Below are 17289 nucleotides of genomic sequence, written 5' to 3' on the forward strand. Positions count from 1 at the left end.
TCTGCTGTTCCCCCTGCTTGTGCTCTCTTTCTCTCTCACTAAATAAATAAAATCTTTAAAAATAAATAAATAAGTAAAAAGAAAATCAATTATACATTTATGACATAAAAATTTTTCAGAAATATTTTATTTTCAATGACCTCTGATTTTATATAATAAAGACACTCATGATGTAACTCAAATTCATCTTTCTGAGTTTTGCCTTTGACAGATTTAATGATGTCACCACTATCCAAACCCCTGTCAATCAGCTGGGTGAGTTTTCACAATGTCAGACCACAAGACAGACCCAAGGGCAGGATTTGGAGTGAATGGAGAAAAGTGTTGACCCATTTCAACATAGTGGAATATAAATATACTGTAAACAAAAAGCTTACTTTCAGCTTACTCCTTAGGTATCTGGGCATTGTTTGTTTGTTTGTGTGTTTGTTTATGTTCAATTAGCCAGCATGTAGTACATCATTAGTTTTTGATGTAGTGTTCAATAATCCATTAGTTGCATAACAGCTCCTACTTTGTTCCTTGTTACCCCTAAATATTTACTCCTAAGTATGCCTCTAAATACTTCAAACATACTTATGGGGGTGAAATCAACAAACTAAGAGTAAATGAATAAATAAAGGCAATGAATATTTATTTCCTTCGACATAATTATAGTTCAACCAGTGAAGTAGATGTTTTCAAAGGCTATAATCCCCATGGGTAGAAAATCCTGGAAGCAGAAATAATAGAATATGAAGATGTGCTCCTAGGATTGATATTTTCAAGATAAAAAATATTATCATTTCCAAATTTGTAGGTCTTTTTACTTTATAGTTTTAGATCAAAAAATAGAACATTAATGAAAAGTAAATGTTTGTATCTCATTAAACTATGATTTATATTTATATCATTATCTATCTACTGTTTTCACCTGAGCAAATCACTTACCAAAAGAAATAAGTCAAGCAGAGAAAGTCAATTATAATATGGTTTCACTTACTTGTGGAGCACAAGGAATAACATGGAGGACATTAGGAGAAGGAAAGGAAAAGTGAATTGGGGGAAATCGGAGGGGGAGACAGAGCATGAGAGACTGTGGACTCTGAGAAACAAACTGAGAGTTTTGGAGGGGAGTGGGATGGGGGAATTGGGAGAGCCTGGTGGTGAATATTAAGGAGGGCACATATTGCATGGAGCACTGGGTTTGGTGCATAAACTATGAATCTTGGAGCACTGAAAAAATAATATTAAATCAAAAATTTTTTTAAAAAATTTCAAAAATGGAAGAGATCTTAGCTAAATAATCCTTGCCCTTTGTATATGAGGAGGCAAAGATTCAGAGAAAATAAGACAATTGGCAAAGATTCTGTAAATAGTTAATGCCAGAATTGGGACTAAAATTCAGGTCACTATAATCTTCAGGAGTTTTAAATTATAGTTTATAAAATTAATACTAGTTACCTTTATAGTAGAGAAGGAAATAGATAGGATAGGAAAAAGTTTAAAATGCCTTTAGTATCAAACTTATGTTACTTAAGCAGATACTTTAAGGTCCTGTTTATAGAACTGATACAGTTAAACCCACTGCAGTAATATATAAAATAAAAGATAAGAAAGATGATTAAGGAAACATAAGATACAATTTATGTTATACAAATTGTTACCATTTTCCCAAACAATATTTCATTTTCCTTTTTCAATTTTACTATAGTGGTTTAAAAAACATAGGATTCATTAGAGGACACTGTGTCCAGTTTTGAATTTTACATAATCATTATTACAGACACCTTCTAGTCAGGCACACTAATGTCCTTCCAGAAATGTCCTTGGAGAATTGATAATAAAACAAAGTAACTGAGTTTATTTCTAAATGATTCATGTAATTATACTTTAACATAATTGGACATGAATTTTTATTGAAGTTTAATTTCTGTATTCTGAAATATATGTGGTGGGAAACTTTTAGTCATAAACCATCCCTCCCTCTCTCAAGGATGTAAATGCCTTTGACATTGCTGGATGATTCTGTCACTGAGGAAATGGGCACCATCTGTCTCTACTTAGTTGTGTTCAGAATATTGACCTGACAGCATATAGTAGAACTGGAAAAACCTGAAGGAGTATCTCCATTCTTTTTTCACATAGTAATAAGTTATCTGAAGTATTGCAAAGCCAAATGAGTTTGTGTCTACAAAATGAAGACAGTAGAATTATTGTCAGTCTGCAAAAGATTAATTATGGGAGTTTAGAAAGACTTACACAGAAGCTATCTGGGTTCAGAACCAATAACCTTTTCCAGCTGTCATATGGAAGAAAAGGGGAGAGACAGAGATTCTCTGTTTGCTGACAATCTAATTGCTGAGTTAAAGACCTAGGTGAGGGAACACATATTAGCATGAAGAAACTACACTGAGGAGGATGTTTTATGATTAGATTAGAACAAGATTGTACCCAATTCCCAGTAACTTGGGAGGATAGGATTGTAATCATAATTCACCCTTCATTTTAGTCTATTATAGGCAAAAACCAGGAAAGAAACAGACACAGATGTTAAACAATTGAAAAGGTTTTATTTCCTCTGACCCAATGTATGTAATTTTAGTAGTCTATTATCTCCATTAATATTACATATCTGGGGGCACCGGGGTGGCTCAGTGGGTTAAAGCCTCTGCCTTCAGCTCAGGTATGATCCCGGGGTCCTGGGATCGGTCCCTGCATCGGGCTCTCTTCTCCGCGGGGAGCCTGCTTCTCTCTCTCTCTCTCTCTCTCTCTCTGCCTCTCTGCCTACTTGTGATCTCGGTCTGTCAAATAAATAAATAAAATCCTTTTAAAAAATTACATATCTGTAGCTAATTAATTCATTGTATTCTCCCTGAAAGTCTCTTCCTCCTCCCCCTGTGCCCTCACTTCCTAATAATGGAGCTAGCATCACTTCAGTTCCAAAACTTTGTATCATTTTAACCTCTTTTCATCATCAGTTCTTTGGTGATTGATTCTACTTCCACAATTTATGTCTAATTTGTTCTCTTTGTTTTCAATATCGCAATCACAATTACTTTTTTACCACGTGTTTATTCTCTAAGTAGTCACTAGCCGCATTCCTTATCCCCAATCTTCTCTACCCTCTGATTTATAACTCATTTTCCTAGAGAACAACTCTAGTCACATTTTTATGATGTAAAATCTTTTGTTAGTCCAAAGTATCTACTGAATAAAGTCCAGATCCAAGTAGGCAATCTTCATGTCCCATTCAATGACTTTGTATTTCCTCTATCCTCCTTCTTATGCTCTTCCCTGAGTTTGCCTCTTCACTTTATTCATGAAGCTTCCTCTGCCTGGCATGTCCACTCACTTTCTATTTATCCTTTAAGACCTAGATAATAAAATTTCACATTTCACGCAACTTTCTTGGGTTACACAGCTATGAACAATTTTTTGCCACATGAATGTTCACAGGATGGGGCTGAAAGGTAACCACCTAAGAATTTTATGAGAACTAAGTGTGGAAATCATGGAACATCAACCAACAGATCTATGCAGTTTAGGTCACCATGTTACAAAAGAATGATAGATGGCCGGTATAACTCCCTACCCTAAGATACTTACTTTCCAAGGAAAACTCTGGAAAACAGATTGGTGAAATTTCCCTCCACATGTGGAAATTTGAATAAACTCACAATAAAAAGAACTCATAATAAAAAGCACCACTGAACACTGCAGTGAACACACACACACACACACACACACACACACACACAGATGGAATATGTTTTCAAAGAGAAAAAAAAAATGCTTTAATAATCCACTAGATTTCTTTGAAAGGATAGATAACCATGAAAGTGATGGGGGACCAATAGATATTACAGTTAGATTTCCGTGCCAAAGGAATGCTTCCTCTCACTCCATCCCCCATATTCTATAACAATCTCACAATGTTCTCCACAGTTCTCTAAGTAAGCCATCTTTTTCATATGCCTATGCCTGTTCATCTTCATTTTGCTTTGGGGCTATATTACATGTTATCTCTTTTTAAACCTTCTCCCAAAGCAGAGAAATAAATTCACTTTATCTTCAATTTCTTGGCACTTTAGTCCTATACCAATTATGATAGCCCTCACAATGGTGCCCTAAGTACTTTACGACACACCTCTAACTTATAAGTAAGTTCCTGGACTGCTGTGACTTGTTATTATTCATTCTTTGTATCATTAAAATCTACTAAAGTGCCTAACGCCTAGAAAGCATCTAATAAATATAGGAAAAATGAGAGAATGAACAAATGAAGGTATGGTAGAGACTACTAATTTCAAGTTTTAAAAGAAAATGAGGCTCAGAATTTAAATTACTAGCTCTATTCGGCCAACTCATCAGAGGAGCTAACAATCAAACCCAACTTTTCTTACTCCAAAGCCAATGCTCATTTCCCACATAGACAACTCACTTGAATTTGCTAAACTTTGCATATTCAAACCAGGTGACACTTGGGAGCTCTGACAAGGTCTTTTGAAAAGCAAGAGTCTTGCTTACTTCTTTACACAAAGGCTGAACTGTAATAGGATTAATTATAAATAGCTACATGAAAATATTTACATATTTGTACATGACACATTCACAAAAGATTATTAAAGTAAAACAAAATATATTGTAACAATTCTTAACTTTGAGAGAGCCATGCTCTTCTTTACAAATCTGCCCTTCACGTGAGAACTGAAATTGAAGAATCTGGGTCGAACCAGATTTCAGCATGAGAAAAGAACATGAAGTGCCCCTTGGTGTTTGTGGTATTAAAAGAACATAAACTGATTAATGTAGCCTGCTAACTATACCAATTTATTATTTTAGTCAGGCAAAAGAACTGTGTATCTAGGTTTCAAAACATATCAGTTATTTCAGATTATTTGAGATTGTTTTAAGTGCTTGTAAGCAGGGTTATAGCAGTCAAATCTTGTGTCCATATTGTGAACTGATTGGCTGTGCATCCTATTTCACAATTGATTCCAGCTGTGTCTACCCGCTTGGCCATTGAGCAATTCCAAGAAACATTCCCACCTATCAACACTATCCTTCTCAATGGCAGAGATAGCAACAACTGATTATTCTGCTTGTACTAGTACTGAGATAAAATACTCTTAAGTTTGACAGAGATAAAAGAGAACATTTTTAAAGGAGCCATTCTGCTCCATTTATAAAGATGTGATCTCCTTTGTTATTGGATTTGTTTTTCCTACTAAAACATGATATTGGCTACTTTGGGGATGAGAGTTTAGACTATGTGGATCATTGGTAAGATGCACTGTAGCCACATTTGCGTTCTTACTTTATGCTCTCCTTAAACACTCTTTCTCTGCATTAATTTTAAAGAAATATTATGTAATTTATTGTCAACTTAGGCAGAACTGTGAAAGTGTGATGTCATTTTGCCAAAATTAGATTTCATGAATTCAGAAACCTTAACCTGAGATCATTCAATTTTTCAAATTACTAGATTTACATATTAATAAATCTTAGGGTATTTTTTTCTTTTTACCAGCTCTAATTGCAACCAGAATTTATGGTGTGAGATCTTTTAAAATCCAAATGCAATGGCTAAGTGCTTCAAGCCTGAAGCCTTGCCACACTGTTACAGAGACCCTCAGTAGGCACAAATCTAAAAAGCTGGGACTTTGCATATATCCTGTTTCCCTCACTGGATACTCCCCACACTATTTAATACATACTCATATACTCCCAGCAAACCCTACTGCCAGATGATGTCAACAAAAGCATTTATGGCCCATTGTTTCAAAATGTGTTCACTTCTCTACCACATTCCTCTTTATTATGACATATACACAAAACTCAAAAAATCAGATTTTTTTCTCCTTGGATTCATGTTACCAATTTCCATAGTATCTATGAATTTGAAAAGAAAAAGGAAGTGAAACCTGGTTTGTGTGTGTATGTGTGTTCTGAGCATGAGTTTTATATGATCTATCTTCTTTGAAGTAAGAGGATCTCCTTCAGAGGAAAAGAGTTGGTGAAGAAGATCTTGATTCATTCAAAAGATGCCTATCCCCTTGGTGAATGGAGAAAGCACGCTTTGTTTGGCAGAATGTTTCTCAATTCACTGAGGAGTTTATACATGTGTGTACATGCGCATGCTTAATGGTCAATTAAGGAGCCATTCCAAAGGCTATAGTAGGTTGGGTTTGGGTTTGTTTGCTTTTTAAGATTTATTATTTTAGAGAGAGAGAAAGCAAACACGAGCAGGAAGGGCAGAGGGAAAGAGAATCTCAAGCAGACTCCACACTGAGCGCCACCGACCCCAACACAGGCCTTGATCTCAAGACCCTGGGATCATGACTGAGCCGAAACCAAGAGTTGGCCACTTAACTGACTGCACCACCCAGGTGCCCTATAATAGGTTCAGTTTAAGTGCAAAATTCTTTTGGCCTTATTTAAAAGTAAAATGAATGACAGAATGTTTCTAATCGAAGATTTCTTTCCAACGAAGACCTCTTCAATGTACAGTTTACTTGAACAATGTTAAATCTGAAACCAGGGAAGAAATTCTTTGTCAGAAACAGCTGAACAGAGAAGCAGGACCAAGACTGAGAACTGAAGTGGAAATTGTATTCCTCAAAATTTTCTCTATATTGGGGTGCCTGCATGGCTCAGTGGGTTAAAGCCTCTGCTTTCAGCTCAGGTTATGATCCCAGAGTCCTGGGATCAAGCCCCACATCCGGCTCTCTGCTCAGCAGGGAGCCTGCTTCCCCCTCTCTCTCTGCCTGCCTCTCTGCCTACTTTGTGATCTCTGTCTGTCAAATAAATACATAAAATCTTTAAAAAAATTTTTTCTCCATATTAAATTTAATCCTACAAATATTTTTTTTTAAGATTTTTATTTTTTTATTTGTCAGAGAGAGAGCGAGCGAGAGCGAGCACAGGCAGACAGAGTGGAAGGCAGAGTCAGAGGGAGAAGCAAGCTCCCCACGGAGCAAGGAGCCCGATGCGGGACTCGATCCCAGGACGCTGGGATCATGACCTGAGCCGAAGGCAGCTGCTTAACCAACTGAGCCACCCAGGTGTCCCAATCCTACAAATATTTTTTGACGGACTTTGCTGTGAAAGGCACGTTGCAAGTTGCAGATATAAGATCAATTCCTGAGTCTTTATCTTAACAAGAAAGGATAAGATAAGTTCACAAATAAAATACAAGGTGTTAAATGATACCTGCACAGGTGAGGAGCAAATGTGTGGAGTTCAGAGATGAAACAAAGATTAAGGTGTGGAGTTTAGAGATCAAAGAGACATCACATTTATTTGAGTAAATAAGAAAAGGCTTTGGAATATTCATGTAAGATGGACCTAAGATAGAGAACTATAGGTAGGTTGAAGGAGGGAGTGATGTCCTGGGAAGAGGTGAAACACCACATGCCCAAGAGGACAGAAACAGCGTTGGTGGTATAGTGGTTAGCATAGCTGCCTTCCAAGAGGACAGAAACATGGGACAGGTCTTAGGGGATACTACATTGTTTGAATGTTCTAAGAACCTAACTTACAAAGAGGAAGACCAAAGGCAGTTATTATTACAACATATGTTGGGGGTCATATTGGAGACAGCATTGAGAGAGTTCTGTAGAGGCCACTTTCAGACAAACAGGCTTGAGTGATAGAATGTAGAAAATGGCCCACAGTGACCCCCTGGCTAAACACAGACCAGCCCATCAGAGGACCCACTTCAAAGTACCCATTAGCCTTAAATAACCAATGGGCTACTTACAACTAGGTACAGTTACCCAAAAAGGCAGAATTCCAGCTATTGCCATTCCTCCCCACCTTCCCCTCTATAAAGACAGCTCCCATCCACGGTCTCTTTGCAGACAGCCTCTCCTCAGCTGTCCTGTCAGCCACTCCTTTGCAGTATATTTAATAAACTTCTATTGCCTTGTTCTGCCTCGGGTGAATTCTTTCACTGCCTGTGCCATTGGCTTCCACCCAATCATTGCACCACATTTGGGGGACCCCATCTGATTGGAGAGACAACCCATTTAGACACCAGAAGCTCTAAAGGATTTTTTTTTTTTTTTTTTTTTTGTGTAGGCCTCAAAGAGGGCCTTCAGTGGGGAGTTAATTTTTGTTTACTTTGCTATATTTAACAGGGAAGAGAATTTAGAACTAAACCAGTTTAAGCTGTACTCTTTGATAGGACTCGTTAATATTAGGCTCCTATACGGCAAGACAGATTTGGGGGGATGAATCAGGGGTTAATGAGGACTTATCATAGTAATATAAGAAGGGGATAATCTGGGCTCCAAACTGATTCTCTCCTTCATTTGATAACTATGCACTGAGGATGGTAATAACTATGTGACATATTATTTCATTTGCTTATATTATTTCATTTATATTATTTATACCTATATTATTTCATTTAATTCCTACAACTGCCTGATGAGGTAAATACTCATTATTATTTCATAGAAAGTAACTAACACCCAAATCTATGCAAAATACCTAAGAAGCCAGGTCAAACTGGCCAGACTCCGCGTGCTTGACCACTGCACTCTCATGACTCCCATCCAGACACTAGACAATTCTTCACCTGCTTGTTGGTAGATGTTCAAGCACAGTTGTCCAAAGAGAGCCTTAGACCTTCACTAACGCACTTCTTAGATCAGTACCTCTGCTCTTGATAAAGTCTGTGGGCGTGTTACTAGTCTTCAGGTTTCCTGGTCTGACACGACCTGAGAGAGTAGGCTGCATACCATGATGGTTAAGCACGGGCTCTATGGATGAACTGTGAAGTTCAAGTATGGTCCCCGACACATACCAGGTAGGTGTGTGACTGTGAGTAAATTCCCCTCTACTCCTTGGTTTACTTCACCTATAAAACAGGGTAATAAAGGCAGCACCCCTGTAGGTTTGTTTTGATTATTAAATGATGTAACATTTGTGAACTATTTAAAATTTTGTCTGGCAAATAGTTAGTATTCAATAATTGTTAATTTTTATTTTCAACCAAATACTAGACTCAGTACCATGCTGCTACAAAAGGGGAACTGAAACAAGTAACACAGAGAACAGCGGTTTCCTAATTGGGGGCACACACCGCAAAGGTCCTATTTGTATCTCCCGAAGAGTTTTTGGACTTTTTCTTATTACTCTGTAGATAAACACAATCCCATAGAAACCTATAGAAGGTCAAAGGTAAAGCATCTAAAAATAGAAATAATTTTTAGTCCTCTGGCTAGGAGACCAGAAATCCATTGCAGAATAAAAAATAAAGTTCAGATGTAATTAAAGAATAGGAGGAGCACAATTGTCTTTTGAAAACCACTCCTGCATCATGGAAAACTTTCATTTGTTATTTTAGAAATGGCAGAACTATTCTTTTTTGCAGATGCTCAGCGTTCTGATAACTAGAGTCTCCTGATTCCATTTCCCAGCAAATAGCTCCCCACTCTGTGGTTTCAGTTTCTATTGCACAGTCCCAGCCTCCAGGCTCCAGTAATACTACTTCCTCTCTGTCCCTCCAGTCCTAGGGGTCTGGTGATTTCCTGCTGCTGATAAGCTCTCAATTTGCTCACCATCTCCAGTGGGGCTCCTTGGCCCTTATATCACCTATGTAAACAGTGTCCAATATTAAATTCCCTGTTTGAAATATTCACATTGGCTTCTTTATTCTCTGGCTTTACTCACACTATATAACTCTTCAAACACACACACACACACACACACACACACACACACACACACACACAGTATAACTATTTAGTTCAATTGCCATTTGTCAGGGCTTCCCTTGCCAGAAGTGTGATGCAAGCATTTTGCTTTCCAGTATTTTTATCTTTCTCATTCTGTGTCCACATCCTAACTTCATGTTTCCATTCAGGGACCAAGTGGCTTCAGAGTGTCTGCATGTGATAACCCATGCTCTGTCCTTACCTAGCTTGTGTCTTCTCAAAATGTCACACTGGCAAGTAATCATAAAGTTAACTCACTATCGTAATATCTGACATCTTCATGTGGAACCCTTCCCATGATTATTTGATTAAAATCATGATTTTCTCTGGAAGCCAGACCCATTCCAACATAACTTACATATTGCAGTAGCATTTTTGCTATTTTAATTCCTCTTGCTCAAAAGGTCATGGCAGACTTCAAATTTACCCTCATCATTATTCTTATAAGCAATTTGTTCCCTTAGGAAAAACCACTCTGGTCTATATAGATCCCATGAGCTGCTTCAGAAACAAAAGTACCTTAGAGATGAGAGGACCTTGAGAAACAAAAGGACCACTCATCTGGTGGGCTGGAGTATTGGCTGGGTTTGCTCAAGTGTCCTAAGGCCAGCCAACTGCTCTGACATTTAGAACTATTCAAATACTGGGGTTTAGTGCTACTGATACAACCAAGAACTTCCTGAAAGACAAGCATGCCAGCTGTTGATATTTATGAAACCTCAATAAAATGATCAAGAAAGAAAATATGTACTTGGACAGTTTAATATTATAGATATTCTGCTAATTTATCTCAACTAATGAGAGCTTCCAAAACACTTGCTAAATCTTTTGCTGAACATCTGTGCTAAATGTAGGTGGTTATGATGTACCAAGTAAACTCAGTTTTTGCTAACCTACTACCACGAGCTAAAGGCTATAACACAATTCTTTCATTAAAAATAACTTAAGGTGCTAAAAGCATAGAATATAACTTTACATGAAGAAATAGTATCATGTTTTATTGTGGGTAAAATTAAATATTCTAAGGATTCGTGTAAAAATATTTTAGATGAAAAAATGCACAGAAATCCTTATAGATGAGTGAAAAGTTATAATCATTTACCTGCAACTGGGGCACCTAAAGATGGAATGGCTAATTTCAGTTCTCTTCTGGTCAAGTTATTCCTTGGCATTTATTATTTCTCCCCTTTCGAGCTTGGCTGGTTGGATCCTTTATTTCCCACTAGTGAGCCAAGAGAAATGTTCAGAGCAACGAAGACGTATACGTGTCAAGAGGCTAGACCCTTTACTTTGCTTGTGAGCTCTAAGATGAAGGATTATAAACTTCTACAGTTCTTATATGTGACTTTTCCACACATCCCCCAAATCATCGGCCCATCCTTGTCTCTCTTAATTCCCTCAAACCTAAGTATTTGGAGGGCACAAAGGATGAGAGTGGCAAAATAGCCAACAGGAGTTGACCTTGACTCTTCACAGTGGAGAAGGTCAGTAGAGGAGACTGTGCAAAATCCAACACCTAAAGTCCCTCCAATAAACACAATCTTCATTGACAGGTTACCTACTATAGATAGTTCTTGAGAGAAAGGATTTAGTTCAAAGGGAGTACAACCATCTATCCATCCATACTCACAGAGAAAATGAGTATACTGATTAATGTGGGTTATTTTCATAAATTTAGGCCTGAAAAGATAATACTGACTGAAAGAAAACTATAATTTAGAGTTCACATAAAGAAATTTTGATATAATTAAAACATAAGAAATAAGAGGAAAAAGAAAAAGTAAAATTGATAAGTCAACTTGATAGGTATAATAACAGAAAACCACTAACTTTCTGAAATCAGAAGAAAAGGAATATTGGAATTTGTAAATGTACATTTAGAAATCTATATTATTTATCTAGACAATATAAGGCAAAACAATTTTTTGTCCAATTCCCAAATACTTAAGTCATAAATATTTTTTGGCTTTTGTTGCGTAGATAAACCTTGACATCTCAGTCTACGTGGCAATTTTTATTTTTATTTATTTATTTTTTAAGATTTTATTTATTTATTTGAGAAAAAGAGAGAGAGATCACAAGTAGGCAGAGAGGTAGGCAGAGAGAGAAGGGGAAGCAGGATCCCCGCTGAGCAGAGAGCCGGATGTGGGCCTCGATCCCAGGACCCTAAAATCAAGACCTGAGCAGAAGGCAGAGGCTTAACCCCCTGAGTCACCCAGGTGCCAATACTTGGTAATTTTTAAACTGTACTTTGGGTGATGGGAAGGGTAGAGATTGAGGTAATTATTGCCATGCCCTAAAGTAATGAGTCTTAACTCATTAATGACAAAAATAGATTTTTGTTTTTTTAAGGTAACAATGTAAATTTAATGTACTCCAAATAGAATGACAATCAATTTTGGGGTAAAGTAAATATCATTCTAGAAATCTCTTGAATGAAAGTCATGAAAAATCCAGAAAAATGAAAACAATGAGGGAAATAGTCTGAACAAAGATATTCAAATATGCAAAGCTAGCTTTAAAAATACACTGCTGAAGTAGGAAAGAAACACACGGGTGTATTAGTGGAATAGGGTAGAAACAAAGACAAGCAGATAAGAATTTAGCATATGATAATGTAACACTTCAAACTAGTAAGGAAAAAATGGACTATTCAATATACTGAGCTGGAGTTGATTATTAAATATTTACATGCATGCCTATATATGTGCATCTACAAATATTTATATTTACATATATTTATATATAAATAAATATACTTAGATTTAGATTGCTATCATGTATATAATATATATGGCTATACTACACTTTATACCAAATGCCTCCAGGTAAAGAAAAAAAAAGTCAAAAAATATTTGAAGAAAATAAATGTGAACATAATTTTTCCTTGATGAGGGAAAGTACTTTCTAAGTTTTACAAAATGTAGAAACCATAAAAGGTGTAATTGGTGGACTGACCACATGAAAATGCAGAACTTCTCTACTACAAGAAACATGTTTTTGTGAAAAGGAAAAAAATGGGGCAAAAAACCTTTCTAACCTACATGAGAGACCTCAATCCTATCTGATCTGAACATCTAAATCTATATGTACAAATATATTTATAAAATAAACAGCATCTGGGGAATACCAAAACGATGCATTTTGCCCTTTACAAGTTCTGGTTTGTAGTTGCCCCAACGTTTCCATTACCATTTGCCAAAACTAGTGGACTCAGCTCAAAGGGCTTCTTCCATGGTTAAAACTTACCCCCAGGAACAGAATATGGGGAGTTCCAAAGGCAGTTCCAGCTAGACAGGAAAAGAAAGAAAAACCTGCCAACTCTACCCTAACTGAATGTGGAAAAGAAAAAAGCAGGGGAAGAAAAGAATCTGATAAAAGTATCCTAGCTCTTCTCTCCTGAACCAAAATCCCAGACAGGAGTGGGGTTTTTAGAATGATGAAGAGAAAAGCTGTAAGTAGGAAAGGTTTGCCCCCCTAACTCCCAATATGAAAGTCCAAAAAAGACAAAAATGGCCACCTGAAGTGGTTAGAAGTAAAAGGATCTGAGTTTATAGTACCAGCTTCCTTTGGCTCTTGCTGAGGATAAAATGTTTCCAAGGCAGAAGAGTGGAGAAACTAGGCCAGAACTAGATGGAATGTGATAAGGCTCCAGTTGAGGCCGCCAAGGGGGTCACTAGACCCTGACCAAGGCAAAAGCCCAGCTTCAGCATCAGTAGAAGATTCCATCAGAGAGCCAAATAACTAGATAGATTATAAACGCCACAAAGGATTACACAAATACCTTTGTGCCCTTTGTCAAGCTACCCCTGCACTTTATGGGATCACATAACTACCTGACCCTGCCAATCACAAACATAATCGGTTATCACCTTGGTGAAGGAGCAAGGAGAACGAAAGTAGACCTTAAAGTCTGAGTATTTACTTGAGATTTATCTGAAGAATAAACGCTTAAATTAGACCTAAGAGACATTCATTGATAAGTTTAAGTTCTGCTTCTCCACAACTTTCACCAATCTACTTCCCAAAGAGTGAAGGCTCAAGGAAAACACTGGACTAGTTATAGAAAATTAATAAGCCAAATTTCCTTCTTTCTTGACAGCACTAAGGATATTTGTGACTGTCCTACATATATGAAAAGCTCTTTTGAAGCAATAAAAGGAAAGAGGCACCTACCTGAGTGGCTCAGTTGGTTAAGCATCTGCCTTCAGCTCAGATCATGATCCCAGGGTCCTTGGATGGAGCCCTGCTTCAAGCTCCCTGCTCAGTGTGGAGTCCGCTTCTCCTTTTCCATCTGATCCACCCCCTGCTCGTGGTTTTTCTCTCTCTCAAATGAATAAAAAAATCATCTTTTTAAAAAAGTAATAAAAGGAAAAATAGGCTAGGAACATAACTAACTCAAAAAGGATAGATTAAAAACCTACCATAACACCAACAGTGAACTCTAATATAAACCATGGACTCTGGGTGATAATGATGTGTCAGTGTATACACATCATTTGAGACAAATGGACCCACTCTAGTGGGGGATATTAATGGTGAGAGGCATTACATATATGTGGAGGACAGGGATATATGGGAAATTTCTACCTCTTAATTTCACCGTGAACCTAAAACTGTTCTAAAATATAAAGTCTAAGGGGGCCTGGATGGCCCAGTCGGTTGGGTGTCCGGCTCTTAGTTTCAGCTCAGGTCATGATTTCAGAGTCATGGTTTCAAGCCCCACCTAAGGCTCGGCACTCAGCAGTTTTCTGGAGGATCTCTCTCCTTTTCCGTCCCCCTATCCCCCTCCTCCCTGCCCACTCACCATGTTCTCCCTCTCTTTCTCTCTGTCTAAAATAAATTTAAAAATATTTTAAAAAATACTCATTAAAAAACCATTCAACCTCACTATTAGTAAAGAAATACACATATGGCAACATGCTTTTTCTATCAAATTATTAAACATTTAGTTTTTAAGAGTTCTCTATTGGTGAAGTGGCAGGGCCACTGACTCTGGTATAAACTAGTGTTTCTGGAGGCATATTTAGCAATATATTTTAAAATGTTTAAAATTCCTTTCCTGGTATTTGTCTCAAGAAAATGATTAAGAAGCCATGTGACTACCTACTCATGAGACATTTTTAACATTGGAAATAAGAAAACAAGAAGTGATTGATAAAACACAGTTCTCTAAATAAGATAATAAATTTAAAAATGTTATAGAAGCATAGCTATTGCCAGGACGCCTGGGTGGCTCAGTTGGTTGGATGACTGCCTTCGGCTCAGGTCATGATCCTGGAGTCCCGGGATCGAGTCCCACATCGGGCTCCCAGTTCCACGGGGAGTCTGCTTCTCTCTCTGACCTTCTCCTCGCTCATGCTCTCTCTCACTGTCTCTCTCTCAAATAAATAAATAAAATCTTAAAAAAAAAAAAAAAAAGAAGTATAGCTATTGCCAAGGAGAAGAGTTTCACAATATATTGTGGGAAGTTAAGAAAAAGTACAAACAAGTATGGGCTTAAAAATCAACATTTAAAATTATATGTATATACATTTAGGTAATGCAAAACAGTGCAACAATAGATTAAGACTTCATTTTTATTATATAGTGGAAAAATGATATTTAAAATTTACTATAAATTTTTAGCTTAAAGATATTTCTCTTTTGATTGTTCTGGATGGAACAACTTTTAGAAACCCTTTTAATTATTAGAATCACTGAAGTAGTAATGGCCAACATTAATTGAGCCCTCACTATGAACCAGAAACAATGTTAAACAGTATCCGTACATATAGTCCCCATAACTACATATGAAAAAGGTACAATTGTCATCAGCCCTGTTTTATTGATGGGGATGGCTGTTGGGTAAATTTCACAAGGTCATCAGCCAGCAAATGATGGAGCAGAGCTTTAAATGTGAGATGTCTGGATCCAGTGGCTGTTACATAACCATTATGCAACCTATCTTCCTTAGCAGAAAGGTTGCTGCAAGACCAGGACCTACTCAATGTTCAGAGGAAAAAATGGCAATTAGGTATATTTGGCAAGATAAGGCCCACCTCTTAGAGGCTCTTGATGGGTGAAGCAGATGGGCCCCTCCTCCCAGGCATTCAATGATATCCACAAATTTACATAGGAGTCAAGATGATTTCTAGAAGAAAAAGATCTATGTCAAAATTCGGTTCATTTCATGATTCAAATATCTGCTCTTTTGAAGCAGAGACATGATTGGAAGAAAGAACAACTGGAATCTAGAAAAAAAGCCTAGGAAGCTATAGCCAGCAGGTCTGGACCTAGAGTCTTCTCTCAACACTTGACCTAGGACATCAGAAGAGACTTGGTTTTGCCAACAGGGTAACACTAATGCCTGATCCAGTCCCTTGAGTATCTTGTACCTTGAGAAGAATTGTACCTTGTACCTTGAGAAGAAGAAGAAAAAAAAATAACCCTTGAGAAGAAGAAAAAAAAAATAACCCTCTGGGGCTTACCAGTTTGGGAGAGGCACGTCCATAACTGAACTTAGCACTCAGAGAAGGTGTCTCCTTCTCCAATACACCAAGGAAATGTTGTGTGGACTAAGTATAGGGAGGTGAATGGGGCATGCCAGGGGTTGGCCAGGTTCTGCATCAAGGTGAGATGCATGAGAGGACTCCTCCACCTTGAGTCAAAAACATTGGAATTCTTGGCCAATCCCGTAAAACATTAAGATGCAAGGAAAGACAAGGGTTTTGTAATTACAGACATATGGAGGATTGGAAGTTCATAATTTTAATATTAGAGGAGACATGGCCTCAGTTTGATGTCACAGACTAGTCAATCTTGAACACATCTTGTTTATGTGCAGATTTGTTTTTGTGAGTTGGGAAGGGGGAGAGGTGTGTATAAAAAAACTTAGAAAAAATAAATACCAGCACAGCTATTGTTGGGTGGGTAGGATTCTCATTACTTGAAATGTTGTTTTGTCTTTATTTTCTGATATCAAGTATTGAGCTTTCAACAACAAAAAAGCAACTTTATTTCAGGGAGAAGAAAAAAACCCTGAAATTTCAGTTAGTGTTGATTTTGCTGATATTTTTTCCCATGATATTTAATGAAAGCATGCACTTTGTAACTTATGCCTTCTCCAAAACAAACACATTTTCATTTGTCTTTTGACAAGATTCACAATTGCAATGATCTTTTCTTTTACAGCTCAGATGATTGTCTCCATTCAATGTGTATGACAGAAAATTCATGGAATTTTCTATAAAAGAAATGTGTTTGAAGATGAAACAAAATATTGTTCAGGTCATTAAAGTTTTATTATTTGAAGTGGTGTTGTCTTCTCAAACTGGCAACAAAGTGAAAAGATTAAATCAGATTTGTTAGATAATACTACTAAATGCTGGCTTGCAAAATGACCTATCACTTTCTCAAGACATTAAGTTGCTGGCAAATACCAAGTTCCTGTGCAGGCGAGGCAATGAATGTCAATGAGAGAACTTTTATTCATGATACAATTTAGTGATGGGGTCTTCTTTCCTTTACTCTCAAAAAAAAAAAAAATGTGAGAGGGATTTTAATATTCATCTATCAATTGTAAATGCAATGAATTTCTGTT

General features: G+C 37.1%; 1 long non-coding RNA gene across 1 annotated transcript in view; it reads right to left on the bottom strand.

Moving 5' to 3' along the window:
• The window catches only part of LOC131827024 (uncharacterized), a 248592-nt gene that overhangs the window by 119663 nt on the left and 111640 nt on the right, over positions 1 to 17289 (bottom strand). Inside the window, exons 4-5 of the long non-coding RNA XR_009351857.1 lie at positions 15749 to 15840; positions 13884 to 14034 (exon numbers count right to left, since the gene is read on the bottom strand). This is a non-coding gene — a long non-coding RNA (uncharacterized LOC131827024). The remainder of the gene's footprint in view (positions 1 to 13883; positions 14035 to 15748; positions 15841 to 17289) is intronic.

This window comes from Mustela lutreola, chromosome 3 (assembly GCF_030435805.1).
Source record: "Mustela lutreola isolate mMusLut2 chromosome 3, mMusLut2.pri, whole genome shotgun sequence".
In the NCBI taxonomy this organism is placed as follows: domain Eukaryota; kingdom Metazoa; phylum Chordata; class Mammalia; order Carnivora; family Mustelidae; genus Mustela; species Mustela lutreola.